The following is a 9,681-nucleotide window of genomic DNA, read 5'->3' as shown; positions in this document are numbered from 1 at the left end:
CGGCGTGTACGGCTCAGCATGAGCAGAGCTTGCCGTACACGCCGGCACTTCCCATTCCCTTCAATGGGACTGCTCATAGTGAAAGAAGCAGCCCATTCATTTCTATGGGGAGCGCTCGTATGCCAGCTCCCATAGAAATGAATGGAGCTGCTTTATACACTGCTTATTCTGAACGTATTTTATGTTCAGAATAAGCTTCAGTATACGCAGTGTGAATGCCCCCTAACATTGCACTTGGCAGTAATACAAGCAAGTCTATTAACTTTTGGTGAACTGTGCATGCTTTATTGGTATATAGGAGTAATGGAATCTCAGACACAAAGGGGTAGTCCATGAAAACTCACAGGGCAGGGCTGCCAAGTGCTCGAGCATGTGACACATAGCCATCACCTACTGTATGGGGTATCATCACTCATAGCTTCAAACTGCCTCTCAGGAATTGTACATTAGTAGCCAGCACGTGCCCTGTAATCCATGATATTTACAAGGCCTTTATACTTATTGATGATATATACTGTCCTGTACTTTAGATGATGAACCTAGCATAGACTAAAAACTGTACAGAAACTGTAAATGATTAATTCTGTCCCTGCCAATGTCCTGTACATGGTTTAAATATTAAACAGTGTCGTCCAATGTCACAATTTACACCATCATCTCACTTTGTATTACGAAATCATTTTTTGACATTCCAGAGACTGTCATATGGTTATTTGTACAATTGCATGCTATTACTATATATATTACATGGTGTTGCAGCAAGAATGAATTCACATCAGCACAGCCTCAGGAAGAGCTTACATCTATCTAACTATCTTCTTACCAGCATCTTTTCACATACCAAGTTTTTTCAAGAAAAAAATTATCTCCAATGATGTCTCAAATGGGAAAATGTGCCACAAATTTGCTCAGTGTTAAGTGTCACATATTCTCTGACATCCCTAGGAAACATAGTGATACTATGCACCGGTAATAAAGAACTCTGTTAAAGGGGTTTTCTCAGCAAAAAAACATTTTTCGGAAAAGGTCAGTTAGTGCTATTAATAGGTTAATAAGTGCAGTGTTTCGAGTGATTTTTGGGTTTCTCTGGTAGCTCCTGGCATCTTCTGCATTTGCTTACATGGGTAGCTTCCTGTTCTGTTTTCCTACAACTTTCATGATGCCTAGCACTTCACTCAGAGCTGACTCACACTACCTCCCTCTCTGACTCCCTTCCCCTCCCACTCCCTCACAACCCCTCCCTGTTTCCCTAGCTAGGCCACCCACAACTAGTCCTTCCCAACTAACTAACTAACTAACTCAAAATACCCCCACCACAACATACATAAAGGTATTCGGTCACATGAGCGCCCCAGTGATCTAGGTAAACATACATTTTTGTAAACTATGTAAGTTAGAAGGTAGATGGGGGAGGGAGTTTAGCTTAGAGTAGAAATATCATTTTATCCTGGACAACCCATAAATATATGTTCAGTCAGAGGGTAATAGTGAAATTCCTGGTTTTTACTATTTAATCTCCTTGTGTGGAAATCTGGACTTCGCTGCAGGTAAACTACCAGGCTGTTGCCTCTTTCAGTGGTCCTTGTGTTGGTAACAACTGACGAGGCCAAGAGAAACTTGTGTATTGCACCATAGGATCAAGAAAGAGACTGAGCGCTGAGCAGGCAGAGATCATTTATAGTTAGTGGTCTGGCCACAGTTTCGTAGTCAGGAACCAGCCAAGGTCGAACATGGGTATGCAAGCAGAATACAAGAGAGTAAGAAGAGTCAAGGTCAGAAAATGGCCAGGGTCAAACACAGCAGCAGATCAGCATACACCTTAACAGGACACTACAAAAATAGGAACCTTTACTCAGGGTGAAGTTGGAATATATAGTCAAGGAAGAGCTATGATGGGATGGAGACAGAATAGTTACTTCATGTACTGTCCCTTTTAAGAGACAGCAAGTGTCAACACATGGGCCCTAACTCAGGAAGGAGGAGAGAAGAAGGGAAAGAAGCCTGCACAAGAGCATGCTGGAGAATCATGATAGACACACTAAGTAAGAGATGGCCATGACCACCAGGAGGAGCAGGACCTTTCTTCAAGGATGGATGACATACCAGTCCACCAATTAAAGTGTTCACTTTCCTGGAGTCAAGAATGTCCTTGACCTCAAACTTGTTTTCAAGTCCAACAGAAACAGAAGTGGCATAAGTTCTGGAGAACCTTTTGGGGACCAGAAGTTTCAGCAAAGAAACATGGAATGAGTTTTGAACACAAAGAAGATCAGACAGGTAAAATATATATTATACCTGATTGATCTGTCCCTCTACTTCAAATGGTCCAATAATGAAAATTTGTAAAAGGTTATTTTCAAGAATATAATCTTGGAAAAAAAACAGACTCGGTCCACTGTGAAAATTGCAGAGGATATTTGTGTTTCTTGTCCACGTGCTTCATCATGTGGGTAACGGGTTGAGCAATAGCAGACATGTTTTATTTTGTCAAGTCTAAAAAATTCCTTTAAGTGGAGTTGGTAGAAGGTAGCTCCTGTGTAGTAGTGGATCACTTCTATTAGATGGCCTCTTTTTTTCCGCTGTCAATTGTCTCATTTCATATGATGCCAAAAGGAAGAATATTCGATTTAGAATGGCCGAGATATAACTGTTCAAATTGACATTCACCCCCACCTATTACATGTTACACAGACCCGTACTCAAGCCCATACGCCATACACAGTAACATTCAGGAACAGCTCTTAATACAGAAGCAAGGGAAAGAATAAAGACATACAGGATTTCACAGAAAGGAGCCAAAATCTGTTAATAAAGTCTATAACAAAATGTATCAATGATGCAAACACTGCAAGAAAATCAAAAGTTTTCTGAAACTTTAGTTACGCTTTAAGCTCAAGAAAGGTTAATTCAGCTTCACGAATCCACTTTTTGGATTCACCCTTTTTTTGTTAGGGCTGATATCTGAAGTCTAATGGATTATTTTAAATTCCCCAATTCCTTCAAGAGGTTGTCCTTAGGAAAGGTCATTGATATCAAATTGTTGGGCGTTTGACATACCGAACTTAATGATATATTATTGAAAATGTCCACCCCTGAATGGTTTAATGAAAGTTGTATTTGGTCAATATTTAAAGAACATTATCGTCTCATTTAGAAGAAGCAGGCACAAGATGGTATAGTTGAGTTCACACATGAGATTCTTCGATGCTGAAAACATCTGCTTCACTTTCATCTGCTTTGTCACTTTTATTACACTTTTTTCCTACAGCACACTGTTTTGGGGATGGGATGGAAAATCTGCTTCAAAAAACTGCATTGTTTTTTTTTATTTCTGACTCCCATTCATTTCCATGGGGTTTGCAAAGCAGAATCCATCTGAAGATGGGTCAGAATGATTTTTGTTTTCTTCCGGCTGAAAAAAAAAACACCTAGAAAAAAAAACTGCTACTGACTCCAATAGATATGAATGGGAGACTTTTTTTTTTAGGTGCATTCGGCCTCAAAATCTGCCTGCAAAAAACTCTATGTGAACTCACCCTAAACCGCTCACAATAAGTAACTCATAGATGAGTTTCTGAAAAGTGCCATGCCATAGAAAGTGTCTTCATTCTTGGGAATATCTATCCATATCACCCCAATGTAAAAAACATGATGCAAAAACATGAAACATGATACATTTCTTCCATCATGTTTTACTTTATTGACTGCAAAGGATTAGAGATGAGCGAGTAGTACTCGATCGAGTAGGTATTCGATCGAATACTACGGTATTCGAAATACTCGTACTCAATCGAGTACCACTCACTATTCGAATGTAAAAGTTTGATGCAGAACCAGCATTGATTGGCCGAATCCTATACAGTCGGCCAATCAACGCTGATTCTTCTCCTACCTTTAGAAGTCTTCTCCGTGCAGTTTCCCCGCGGCGTCTTCCGGCTCTTCATTCACTCGGCCAGGCATCGGGCCTAGGTAGAGCCGACTGCGCATGTCCGCTTGTAGTGCGGGCATGCACAGTCGGCTCTGCCCAGGCCCGATGCCTGGCAGAGTGAATTCAGAGCCGGAAGATGCCGTGGGGACGCTGCACGGAGAAGACTTCTCGGAGGATCCAGCCCGACCCTCACTCGTGGACTTGGTAAGTATAATTTGATCGAACGTTGCCTACCCCTGAAACGAGCATTTTCCCCCCATAGACTATAATAGGGTTCGATATTCGATTTGAGTAGTCGAATATTGAGGGTCTACTCGAAACGAATATCGAACCTCAAACATTTTACTGTTCGCTCATCTCTACAAAGGATATTAATAATGGTAGTGTGAATGTAGCTTTAAGGGTTAGTTCACACGTAAATAACGTGTGGCTTATTTTGGCAACGGAAAAAAAAGCTTCCTAATTAGGAAGCTTTTTTTGGACTATGCCAAGCTTTTTTGGAGCTTTTTTTCTGTAAAAACAGCTTTAAAAAAAAGCCAGGCTGTTTTTCCCTCCTGTAAAGTGAATGGGCTGAAAAAAACGCGTCGCGTTTTTCCGCACTTTTTTTGCAAAAAAAAGTGTTGCTTAAATTTTGCAAAAAACGCGCAGAAAAAACCCACGTTTTTTGCCTCCCATTCACTTCTATTGCTTTCTTCAGGTGGAAAACGCCTGAAGAAAGGTCATGTCACTTCTTTTTCTCTGCTAGCAGAAAAAAAAAAGCTAGCAGTCTACATAGACCACTATTGTAAAGGGGCTGATTTTGAAGCAAAATCCGCTGTCAAAATCAGCCTCTTTGCCCCCGTGTGAACTATCCTAAATGTCAAATGGCAAATCCCCTTGAGGCTAGGTTCACACTTGTGCGTGCACTCCGTCGTTCATATCCGCCATGGGACCTGAACGTCAGAGAGCCCGCCCGCTAAAACAGCGGTTACCTGCAGACACCCACAGACCCCATAGACTATAAAACTGGCAGAGAGAAAAGTCCTCTCTGCAAGACTTTTCTCTCTGACAATTTTCGGCAGAATCTACGATGGAATCTCGTACAGACTCCAACACGTATGTGAACAAAGTCTAAACCATGTAAAATCCTAGAATTTATAAACTCTCACTGGCCAATTTCTTTTTACAGAATTGTTTACCAAAATATTACCCAGACATTTCTAATCCCTTAGTCCTGACATGTTGACCCCTACACAGACAAGATGAGAAGGGGGATCATATTTAAAGAGGACCTTTCATCAGATTGGGCACAGGCAGTTCTATATACTGCTGGAAAGCTGACAGTGCGCTGAATTCAGCGCACTGTCGGCTTTCCCAATCTGTGCCCTGGGTAAAGCGCTATTGGTCCCGGTACCGTAGCGATTTACAGTCAGAAGGGCGTTTCTCACACTTAGCCAGGGACTCCCTTCTGCCCAGCAGGGCCTATCGCACTGTAGACTGTGAGCGGGGAGGAACGCCCCCTCCCCTCCTGATAATACTTGTCTATGGACGAGCACTGTGAGCAGAGGGAGGGGGCGTTCCTCCCGCTCACACAGTACAGCGCGATAGGCGCTGCTGGGCAGAAGGGCTGCCTGGCTAAGTGTCAGAAACGCCCTTCTGACTGTAAAGCACTACAGTACAGGGACCGATAGCGCTTTACACCGGGCACAGATCGGGAATGCCGACAGTGCGCTGAATTCAGGGCACTGTCAGCTTTCCAGCAGTATATAGAACTGCATGTGCCCAATCTGATGAAAGGTCCTCTTTAATACTAGGTCGATGCTTAGGAGCCATAGCTTCAGTTTGTTTTTCTAAAAAGAAAAATGGCTGTCCTACTGTTTCGATGTACACAAAGCTTCTGACGTTTCGTGAGCACATTATCCATGTTCTTAAATTTTGTTGTTTTTGGTAAGGAATTAGCAGACACAATACAATCTATATAATTCATGTATAAAGAGCCGTCTTCTGACGTTTGGATAAATAGTGCAAGCTTATTACAGAGTTTCATATCTTTGCTTGTCTATTGATTTATTGGAAACATATTAGTGATATCTCTTTTTTAAGTATTGCCACTGCTTGGCATTGGTATCTTTTATTTTTCACTCTGCGGCTTCATATTGCTGTTCTTGTTGTTAGAACACTCTTTGTAGTTCTATAATGCTGCAAGTATTTGACCATGTAAAACAACAGTGTACAGACTCTGAAAAATGTATCAATCCACAATTCCTGTAATGTGATCATATGGTGAAATTTAATTTACTTACAGCTCCTCACGGGGCTGTCATTTTAGTATAATGAGATTTCACTGTGAAGACACCATGCGCTGTCTGTCCTCAGACATGTAAGGCTGCTGAACATTGAGTGTTAGCACCATCTACTGAGATCGTAGGTGAACTGAACCTATTTATTAACTTTCCAATTTTCTTTTTGATTAAATTTTCTTTAAACCTTCCAACACATTAATGAAACATGAGGAGGGGTCCATGATGAGCTGATATCTATCAAATATGGTGGTGGCTTATTCATTATTATTGTTTTGCAACCATTGTTCTAGTGAAATTATAAATTCCACTAAAATCAGACTTGAGGGCAAAATATGTCAATCTCTGCAAGTGAATTGGGCATTGTTAGACATCCTTGTGGGAAGTCAAGAGATTGTTTTACAATATTCCTATTAGTCTGCAAATATGAACCTAGTCTTAAAAAGACTATAATGGGGTCCGCTGGGTTTCTACCTGAAAAATGTGAAAAGAACAATTCTGCTTGCAAGACTTTTCTGTCCGCACTTTTCAAGCTCAATGGGGGACAGAAGCCCCCCAAGGGGAACCGAGCACAGTTGTGAATCCAGCCTGAAGAGGAACGATGATAGCTTGGAATAGCTACAAAAGGACTGGGATCACGCACAGTCATGCTGGAGAAGATGTAATCTACTGTCAATTATTCCATATATTGATTAGTCATGATAATAGGAATAATTCTGTGGATTTTACCCTAATTACAGCTGTCCCACCACAGTTAATGGCAAGGACACACCTCCCGTGCCCACCCAATCCCTGTGCTGGACACTCAGGGAGGACAGTTGCTGAATGGGAACGTGGAGTTATATGTTGAAGGGGCCACAGGTCTTGATATGGAGATCTCAGGTGATGATAGCCTCTGCTGGTCTTCATTGGTCCCCCTCAGGTTCCTGATGTGACCTTGAATCTCTAGTAGGTCATTCTCCCTAAACTGCAGTTACCCTTGAGGTTGAGAAGATTCTGGTTGACTAGCAGGAATAATTAATTCAGATGTGTAAGGTAAGGAGAAGGTGAAAATGAATCACAGACACTTCTATGTAGTTATCTGATGAAATGATATAAAAGTATGAGGTCAACAAATAAATGTGATAGCATTAAAGTTAGGCATTGAAAAAATATCTAACGGCTGAAACTCCAGGATTGTCTTGAGGAAATGCAGCTCATGGTAATAAGGACATTTCCTTTTGAAGAGAGAAAACACAATTTGTACTTCTTGGCTTCAAAGTGTCTGGAATCTGTCGAGTGTACTAGTATTACTACAGCAATTCTTCACACCACATTCTAAAATCAGATTGTTTCCTAGCTCCAACAGCGGTGTTACCCATGCCAGTGCTTCTCCAGACAGAAGAAACATAATGAAGGCTACTTTGGCACAGCCAGTAAGAAACTAGTGTGGTTAGGGTTACATGTAAATAATGCACTGATTGAGGGAGACAAGTCTCACCGTCTCAACAGGAGCGTACACAGAATTCATGCAGCCCCATGTTCATAAAGGGCTGCATCTTAGTCTACAAGCAATATTTTTCAATGTCTTTATGCCAGAAAATTGCCATAAATACTCTGACAAATGTCCCCAGTTAAATTTTTCAATGAAAAAAACTCTAGCTACCTGCAGCAGCCACTAGAGAAAGCTCTAAGTAGGGAATATTACAATTATTGATTTATATGGTAGCTGTATAAATTTGTAGATACTGAGGTCCCCCTAGTGGCGGCTGCAGGCAGCTAGAGCTTTTTCAGTGAAAAAGTGAACTGGGGACATTTGTCAGTGAATTAATGGCAATTTTCTGGCATAAATACATTGAAAATTATTGCTTATAGACTGAGGTGCGGCCCTTTCTGAACATGGGGCCCTTGTGGCAGTTGCTGAAAAATATTTTTATTCTGCTGATAGCAAAAGCAATTCAGTGCAAGGCTCTCCATCGAACATGGGCCCCTTAGCTCCTTAATACAGAAGATACTCTATTGGGTCTCCCTCATAATGAGGCTTCAATGGCAGGTATAATCCAGTACCAGGCTATGACTAAGAAACCTCAGTGTTTCGAAACGCGTCAGCTGGTCAGCTAGGTCTGTCACTGAATTATTTTTCCTCAGCTGTCCATGTACATGTACATATACCCTATCATATAGGGAATGTTTTTTTAATATGAAGTAAACAAATAAAGTAACGAATTTTAACCAAGGAGGATTTTGCTGGACTCCATTTTTTCTTGGGAATTATCTACACGTTTGAGTTCCAAGCCGGAGGAACCGTGGAGCGCTTCGTGCGATTCCTCTTTACGTCTAAAGTGAGTGAATTTTGGAATTTTTCCTTTTTTTATATCCATTGATAATGTGAATGGACTGATGATCACCTGTGTTGTGATTGAATTATGTGTATTTTTCAGCATAAAGGGCTGTGATTTTCCATTTTTTTCCCCACTTTTCCTTACATTTTTTAATAATCCAGTACCACTGACATGTGAACTTGGCTTTGGAGATGGAGCTGCAGTTTGTTATGGGGTTGATGTAGGAACATCCTACCCTATCTCACTGTAGATTCTGCAGCTGAATTAGCCACAGAGTCTGCAGACCCAAATTCCTCTTATACACGTATTATTCCTCTTATATACGTATACACACATATGCTGAGCAGAGACATATACTAGGAGTCCATAGCAGCTAAGAAAAAACGGAAGAGAAAGAGGAAGACCTCTTGGTCATCGTCATAGTCATTAGTTCTCTGTGCGGAGTGATCTACACTTGGTTTGATGTAGATTATACAGCCTGGTCGTGGTTGGACGGAAGTACCTGTGATAGCGTTCCTTCTCACACTTGGGGTGAAGCAGACGGTCACTTACAGTGCTGCCAAGTCCCATCTGGGTCCCATACATGGGGTGGGATTTGTTCTCCCGCATGGAGGTCACCACAGACAGTATCCTTCTGTCACCCACCACCTGTACTGGGTCCAAGGGGCTCCCCAGGACAGATCTGGCCCTCCTGATCAGCCTGTCAAGTCTATTTCTGTCCCTGGTTGATATAGTGCTCCCCCAGCAGGCCACACCGAAAAAGATGGCTGAAGCAACCACAGAGTTGAAGAAGGCCCTAGTAAGTGTCCCCTGGACTCCGAAGGCCCTCAGCCTCCTGAGCAGGTAGAGTCTGGTGTGGCCCTTTCTGTGCAGCGCCTCCAGGTGATCAGCCCAGTCTAGTTTATTGTTGAGGATCACGCCCAGATACTTATAGGTCCTGACTATCTCAATACATGTTCCTTGGATCTCCATCGGGGTCGGAGCACCTCTCCGTTTACTAAATTATAGGACAGATGACGTGAGTCACTGTTCTCTGGAGAGGAGGGGGGCTGAGTTCTCCAATCTTACTTGCTCTCAGAGCTGTTATCTCCTACTGTAAGGTCTTGGGCAATAAGGTCACCTAATTGCATTTTGCTGATTAAAGGGGTATTCC

This window comes from Leptodactylus fuscus, chromosome 4, assembly GCF_031893055.1.
Source record: "Leptodactylus fuscus isolate aLepFus1 chromosome 4, aLepFus1.hap2, whole genome shotgun sequence".
NCBI classification, from domain to species: domain Eukaryota; kingdom Metazoa; phylum Chordata; class Amphibia; order Anura; family Leptodactylidae; genus Leptodactylus; species Leptodactylus fuscus.
This window is presented reverse-complemented; position numbering follows the sequence as displayed.